The sequence below is a fragment of the Palaemon carinicauda genome, chromosome 42, assembly GCF_036898095.1.
Source record: "Palaemon carinicauda isolate YSFRI2023 chromosome 42, ASM3689809v2, whole genome shotgun sequence".
NCBI lineage: Eukaryota > Metazoa > Arthropoda > Malacostraca > Decapoda > Palaemonidae > Palaemon > Palaemon carinicauda.
The window spans coordinates 3,521,676-3,528,965 of record NC_090766.1 but is presented as its reverse complement, the minus strand read 5'-3'; positions in this window follow the sequence as shown (position 1 = coordinate 3,528,965).

Here is a 7,290-nt window from a genome sequence, read left to right as displayed (position 1 = left end):
AGCACCCCACTTAAAGAGATAATTACTTAACAAAAGGAGGAGGAAGCACCTAATCATGAGGACTAATTACTGTTCCCATGGCATACCACTTTCATCCAATACTGTATATTGAAATTATTTTACATATGGTAATATATTTTCCAAAGAGACTTTAAACACCATGAAATTTAATTTGAACTAGACTTATCTTAATAAGACATGAATTTAAAAAAAAAAAAAAAAACTTTGATAGCAATAGAAACATCTACAACACTAAAAAACACTTCTCAACGTTTTAATTACTATATCTACAAAATATATACGATGTAGGTAAATTAGGGCAAATGAATATTTAAGATATTTGAGAAAAATATTACTACATCTTTTCAATTGTTATATTTCTTTTCCATTTCAATAATCATTCACTTAAGCTTAGTTCCCAAGAATATTCTTCAATATGAAACGATAATTTCACCATTTGCAATTCAATTACAGTACACATTTAGAATAAGCTAGTATAATAAGCTTTATGATGGCTAACATTTAAAGCTACTGTTGTGGTGGCCGATGTGGTAACGTCCCTGTAGGTGAACTCCAGACTGGGGTTCTAGTCCCGCTCAAATTCGTTAGTTACTTAGGTGGCTACAACCTCACCATCCTTGTGAGCTAAGGATGGGGGGCGGTTTGGGGGAGCCGATAGGTCTATCTGCTGAGTCATCAGCAGCCATTGCCTGACCCTCCTGAGTCCTACCTTGGATGGAGAGGAGGTTTGGGCAGTGATCATATGTATATATGGTCAGTCTCTAGGGCATTGTCCTGCTCGATAGGGCAATATCACTGACCCTTGTCCCTGCCATTCATGAATGGCCTTTAAACCTTTAAAACAGTATATTCATATTAAATATTTCCATCAGAGTTTTTTGGCACTCGGTATTATAATGAGTCTCTAATAATGCTAAATACAAAAGTGACATCTGGGGGTGGTTATAAAATGTTTATTCAAGAAAAGAATTGCTTTTCAAAGTATTTTCATAACCTATTAAATGGAGTTCACTATATGTGGGAGAAGCCATACCCAGTCCAATGAGACTATACAGGTCTTCAATTTACAAACTTAATTGGCTCCAAGAAACTTTATGTAAGTCAAATTGTTTTAAGTCCAACTTTGTTCAATTTTGGCCTAGGTTAGGCCTAACCTAAATCCCATGCCTATGATTTCCAGCTGCGAAAGTCAACAAAGAGTCGGGTTTCATATTAAATAGATATCAGGTTATTACAATATTAATGTTGTTTTACTTAATGTAATAAATGTTGTAATATTGTTTTATTACAGTATTTTTTTATCTTTATTTTCAGTTGGATTTGTGTTTGTTTCCCAAATGTTTGTGAGCTTCTGTAATCACGTGATTGGACTACAGAATTATGCCATCAAAGATATCAAACTTTAAAGGTAATTTGTAATTTTGCTAGCTATACAATGAGGAGTCATTTATCCCTTTTACCCCCAGGCTATTTGGAAATTACCAACCCTTAACCCCCAGGGGGTTATTTTTTCCCCAGCACATTTTGCAGTATATTTTTTTTCAAATTGCTCTAAAAGACTTAATTTTTGTCATAGAGAGGTCAGGTCGATCTCATTCTCTAGGAAAATGCCTGAATTTTCTTAAAAAAATTATCAAAAATATTTAGAAAAAAATTTTTTTTATAGCATTTTTTTGCAAGGACGTACTGGTACGTCCATGGGGGTAAAGGGATGGCTTTTGTGAAACGTACCAGTACGTCCTTTGGGGGTAAAAGGGTTAAATAGGAGATAACTTCCGGGGCGGGGGTTGGAATGGATGTTGAATAAATAGTATGCGAGATAATTAATGACAGGTAGTGCGAGGGGAATAGTACCGCCCACCTGCCTGTCAAAGAAAAGCCATTTTTGACCTTCGGCTGAGGACTGCAGGGAGTAATTGAGGAGTGAAGCACAATTTAATGGCTTTAGGTTAGCTATCTATCTTGCATGGTACTTCCCCCAATATTGGGAGGTAGCCGACATAAAAAATCAAAAGAAACAATATAAGCATTTTTCTTCTCATCGTCCCTCTTCGCCCGACGAGGGACTCAGGTGAGTTTGGTTGGTACAGCTAGGGTGCCACATCCCACCCTCCCCCTTTTTCCAACACAAATAAAGCTTCATATGCTGAGTTCCTTACTACTGCTACCTTAGCAGTCACCAAGCTGATCCAAGGTAGCAGCAGGACCTATCAAAGGTTTGTATACCATGAAAATTAGGAATTATTTATGAATTTCAATATTTCTTTAGGCAGAGACACAAACCTTCCATCCTTTCAAAAAGAGAAATTTATTAGTGGCAGATGGTCCTTAGAACGGAAATGGAAGATTCTTTCCGTTCCTGGAAGTTTCATCCTTCCTGGTCCAGTATGCGGAGCATGGAAGCACACTCTAATGCTGGCATCACGAACTTCTGTTTGGTTGACTATATCAGTTCCAGGTCGTTTATTGAGGAAACTAGGCTAGTTTCTTTGGGGTGTATGCACGATAGCGGCCACCTGGTGTGTATGATGACGGCTGACTAAGAATACGGCAGTGTAAAAGGGGTCGCAGGTGGCGTTAGCAATCCCCCCCTTTAGGCAAGTAGGTAAGGACATAGCTTTTAGGTTAGGTTAGGTAGGATAGACTAAGTTTAGTTGGTGTCCATATTTTATGCTCGCTGGAGGAACTGGCCGCTGATATACAAAGGCTCCAAAAACTAAGTTAAAGAAAACAGCTCACCAGGAAGTAAAAACTGGGTTACGGCTTGTCTTGAGGTAAGCTAGGACGTGGAGGTCTAAAGGGGGTGACAGTGTAGGTAAGAATTGCCAGTTATTATTATTGTAATTATCATTATTATTGTTATTACTATTATTATTGTTGTTATTATTATTCTTATTATTATTGATATTTTTATTATTATTAGCCAAGCTACACCCCTAGGGCGTATAGCATCCGAATTAGGTTAGGTGGAAAATCATAGGTCAGGTCATAACCTTGTTTAAATCCCCTTCTGTTATGATAAGTAGTTAGGAATACTCTCCATAATACAGGAATACATAATGAATTAATACGTCAAAATACAATAAAATACAATTTACCTGCTGGATGATTCCACATCGGCTGGAATTTCGGGGGCACGAATTTGTCCGCCTTGCGAATTAAAGATCGGTATATCACAGACATGGTTTCGAAGGGTTATTCACTTAAATAAGTGTGTAATGGTTTTAAAAAACAAGTAAATAAGTTATGATCCTTGTATAATCCAAGTTCTTCTTTCAGTAACTTATTAATTGGCAATGAAAGGTTGGCCTTGACTAGACCGACCGGACTGAATTTATTTGATTTGATTATTCCTTGACGCCGATCCAGGGCTGCCACTCAGAATTTTACTTTTCCCCTACAAACGAGGACCATTTTCCCCTACTTTCCCCTACGCAATAATTTTGTTTTTGTTGCACTTTTAGGTCACTTTAAACTCACGATTTTTATATATATATATATATATATATATATATATATATATATATATATATATATATATATATACATATATATATGTATATGTATATATATATATATATGTGTGTGTGTATATATATATATATATATATATATATATATATATATATATATATATATATATATATATACATATATATATGTATATGTATATATATATATATATGTGTGTGTATATATATATATATATATATATATATATATATATATATATATATATATATATATATATATATATATATATACATATATATGTATATTTATATATATATATATGTGTGTGTATATATATATATATATATATATATATATATATATATATATATATATATATATATATATATATATATATACTGTATGTGTGTGTGTGTATATATAACGGATTTTGAGCGAAGCGAAAAATCTATTTTTGGGTAAGATGGCCATGTCGTCCTGATGGAAGTTCCTTAAAGGCAGCTTCCTAGGGTATATTACAACTACGGCGATATTCCCAGAGAATTTACCTTAAGGTACCCAGAATTCTAACTCCTGGAGCGAGTATCCCTAAAAAAGACCTTAGGGATATCGTAAATATCAGTGGACGTATTCTTTACACACCTCATAGAAATCTATACCCCGAATAGAGTTAACACTTCGTAGGGGTGAAATGGCAAGAAAACGAAAACGAGAAAGAAAAGGGGAGAGCCGTTCGTAAGGCCCTCTCTTCTCCCGTTTCGTAAGCGTGCCCTGCGCCGATTCTGGCGCCATCTGCATTCCTTGTAGCGAAACACGAGGTGCTACAGATACTGTATGTAGGGAGGGGTCCTACGGCCCTTTCATTGAAAGGGAAGGGCGGGTCCATCAGGACGACATGGCCATCTTACCCAAAAATAGATTTTTCGCTCCGCTCAAAATCCGTTTTTTGGGCTCAAGCCATGTCGTCCTGATGGAAGTATACCAGAGCATTACTGTATCTGTGGATTCTCAAAATGTGCCGTACTCCTCAGAAATATTTCCCCCAGTCGACGCGACCTAGAGACCTAAGATGTTACCGTCATACATCTTTTCAACTAATCATAAACCATGATAGAGCTTCCTGCCCCCAACAGGGAGGAGTCTTACTAGACTCTGGGAAAGTCTCGAAGAGTACATATATCTAAGTATGAACCCCAGGCAAGCGAGTATAGTGGTCTCACCCCATACTGGGTAAAGCGAAGTTCGAAAAGAATCACTGTGTCAATATGAAATATCGACCAGTCCTCCGCTCAAAACACGTATTGGACAAAGGTTCATATCCGCTTAGGAGGAAACTCGTAAATCCACCACCATCCCTTTATGGGATGGAGTCCTCCAGCTAAGGGGAAGCATAAACCAATGCAATATTAGCTTGCATAAGGGAACATTCTATTAGAATTATTCCCGGGTAAATATACATAGAATGAATGCTCACAGGTGAAGGAGACGCAAGGTTCTCAAGAACCAGTTTATTGACAGACAATAAACAAACAGGTTAACCACACTCATATATATATATATATCTATATATAAGAGGAGGATTAAACTAAAACTTTAAGCATAAGTATGATAGTAAACAGCAACTTGTTTGTCTGAAAGAAAAAACATTGGAGCCACTTTTAAGATACCAAAGTATCAAAGTCAAAAGTCTGTTTTACAAATCAGTCACATTAGCGTTAGAAACGCTCGGCACGCATGTTTGCACTTATGCTGGGTTCACCTTTGAAAGCGGAACAGTCAACGTGGGTCACCCAGTACCCTCACATAGTTTGTAGTACAACGTGTGACTACATACTCACCCTGGAATTAATTGTCCCAATTAAGCTACTGTTCCTCGCAGAGTTAAACAGCAGGGTTAACGACGCAACCCACTGCCACCACAGAACCTCTTAGTTGCTGCACTTGCTTCGCATAGTGACGAAAGAACACTCTGGAAGACCTCCAGCCAGTGTACGAACGAAGATGTCCAAAATCCCTACAACTAAAGAAGTTTAAGGATGAAGCAACTTTCCTCGGATCGTGACCTGTGGGTGAACAGTCAGGATCCGCTCTGCGAATAAGATATGTGATTTTCGCCCTGAGTTATTTCAGTAATAAATTTTTAGCCTGACGTTTTTCCCCTGGCCAGATGGCCATCCTTGAAGTCTGAAGTTCTACGAAGATAGACCTTTAGGCATTCTACTGGACATAGAGATGCATCTTCTTCCAGAGAGCAGATTCTTCAGGGACCCCACCTGATGGTGGGTAACTCGTTCTTGGTGAGAAACGTAGGATCCGGAAATAGGTTCAGTTCACCCATCCAGGAACTGAACACGACCTTCCTCTCTCGAGAGGGGTATGATCTCACTAACCCTGGCCCCGGACGCGAGTGCAAAAAGGAGGATAACTTATGGGTCAAATCCTTTAACGCACACTCCTTATTGTTCAACAGTGAAGCAACATGAAGAACTTTTCTAAAGACCAAGAATTGGGCTTTGGAGGTGCTAAAGGTCTGAGCCTAGCGCAGGCTTTCGGAACTTTTATAAAAGATCTCGTTAGCGAGGTCGACCTGGAAGGCATATAGAATGGGTCTTGTCAAAGCAGGCCTACATGATAAAATCGTGTTAGTTACCGATCCATAACCATGGAGATGGATGAAGAAAGACAAGCAGAAGTCCGTCGTGATCTCCTGCGGAATCTTCGTCTGACAAGGGCTACCCATTCTCTCCAAGATGACTCATATTGCCTTATAAAAGGTTTGCACTTATAATCCTCTAGGAAGTCCATGCTGGCTTTCAAAATCCCGAAACACTTTCTCACCTGTTAAGGAAAGAAATCATGAGCTGCTGGGTCCGGGTTTTCTGTGATGAAGCGCAGACAATTGACTTCTGGACTCACTGGGTCAGAACTGGATCTGGTAGCGGTCGAAACTCCAATCGTAGTTCCAATGCCAGAGGGAACCCCACACTGTTCGGTCATTTGTGGGCCACTACTGCCGCTACTCCCTTAAATGATCTCAGTTTGTTGAGGACCCTCAACAGAAGGTTGTAAGGAGGGAACAGATAAATCCTGAACCATCTGTTCCAGTCGAGGGACATCGCGTCCACTGCTTCCGCCAAGGGGTCCTCGTACGGGGACACATACAGGGGCAACTTCTAGTTGTCTTTCGTCGCAAAGAGGTCTAGCCGCAGTTCTGGGACTTGACTCAGAATGAAGGAGAATGGTCCTGCGTCTAGGGACCATTCCGACTCTATCGGTGTGAACCTGGATAGAGCGTCCGCTGTCACATTGCGGACTCCTTAAAGGTGAACTGCTGACAGGTACCATTTCTTCTTCCCCCAAATCGGAAGATGGCCAACATCACCTGGTTGAGAGGTAACGACCTTGATCCTTGTCGATTCAAGCATCTCACAACTCCCCCGCTGTCCAGCACCAACCTAATGTGGATCGAGCGATGCGGGGAGACTTTCTTTAAGGAAAGAAGGACTGTCATAGTCTCTCGAAAATGACTGTGAGGGGTCTTGAATAGACTGGACCAAGACCTTTGGGCCTTTTTCTGATGAGAGTGAACTCCCTATCCCTCCTTCGAGGCGTCTGAGTGACTCGTCACCGACGGGGGAGGTGGATGAAGAAGAACAGACTTCCTAAGGAGTCTGGTTTGGGACCAAGGCCTGAGAAGAGTATTTCGACGAAGCGGAACTGGTCTTCTCAGATCTCTTCGCGCATCTGATGCATAACTACTCCAATCTCCGGTTGCATCCTTTAGCTGTGCTCTTA